The sequence below is a fragment of the Buceros rhinoceros genome, unplaced genomic scaffold (assembly GCF_000710305.1).
Source record: "Buceros rhinoceros silvestris isolate BGI_N320 unplaced genomic scaffold, ASM71030v1 scaffold36774, whole genome shotgun sequence".
Classification (NCBI taxonomy): domain Eukaryota; kingdom Metazoa; phylum Chordata; class Aves; order Bucerotiformes; family Bucerotidae; genus Buceros; species Buceros rhinoceros.
This window is the reverse complement of record NW_010407131.1, coordinates 724-1,496: the sequence shown is the minus strand read 5'-3', so window position 1 is coordinate 1,496 and position 773 is coordinate 724. Positions and strand designations below refer to the sequence as shown.

General features: G+C 40.0%; 1 non-coding gene across 1 annotated transcript; it reads right to left on the bottom strand.

Moving 5' to 3' along the window:
• Window positions 1–143: 143 nt before the first annotated feature.
• Window positions 144–248, bottom strand: TRNAL-CAA. Its single transcript has 2 exons — window positions 211–248; window positions 144–188 (listed from the first exon to the last, which is right to left on the bottom strand). It is a non-coding gene; the product is annotated as a tRNA-Leu (tRNA).
• Between the last annotated feature and the right edge of the window lie 525 nt (window positions 249–773).

The window sequence follows — 773 nt, the reverse complement described above, 5'->3', positions numbered from 1 at the left end:
CAGGTGGTGGCCTCTGGGGGCGGCTTCCGGATCCTCTGGGGAAGTCGAGGCAGAGAAATCATCACGTGGTGTTGGGGCTGCGCTGGGGGGTCCCGGGGGGACAAAAAGTGCCAAAATCACGAGTTTTGAGCCCAAAACAGCGCTGTCAGGAGCGGGATTCGAACCCGCGCCTCCAGGGGAGACCAGAATCCCCAGTGCAGGGAAGCGCAGCTTGAGTCTGGCGCCTTGGACCACTCGGCCACCCTGACGGCTGGGGACAAACCGGCCGAAAATTCCGTGGAATTCGTTGAAATTCTCAAAATTTGTCAGACTTCTCCAAAAGTCTTCAAAATTGCTCAAAATTCTTCAAAATTGCTCAAAATTCTTCAATAGTGTTCAAAATTCTTTGGAATTCTTCGGAATTCCTCCTCTGAAATTCTCCAACATTGCTCAAATGTCCTCAGAATTCTTCAAAATTCTTCGACGTTCTGTGAAATTCTTTAAATTCTTCAGAACTCTTCAAAACTCTTTGAAATTCTTCACCATTGTTCAAAATCGCTCAGAATTCTTCAAAATTCTTCAAAATTCTTCAAAATTCTTCAAAATTCTTCAAAATTCTTCAAAATTCTTCAAAATTCTTCAAAATTCTTCAAAATTCTTCAAAATTCTTCAAAATTCTTCAAAATTCTTCAAAATTCTTCAAAATTCTTCAAAATTCTTCAAAATTCTTCAAAATTCTTCAAAATTCTTCAAAATTCTTCAAAATTGACAAAAATTCTTCTTCAAAATTGCTC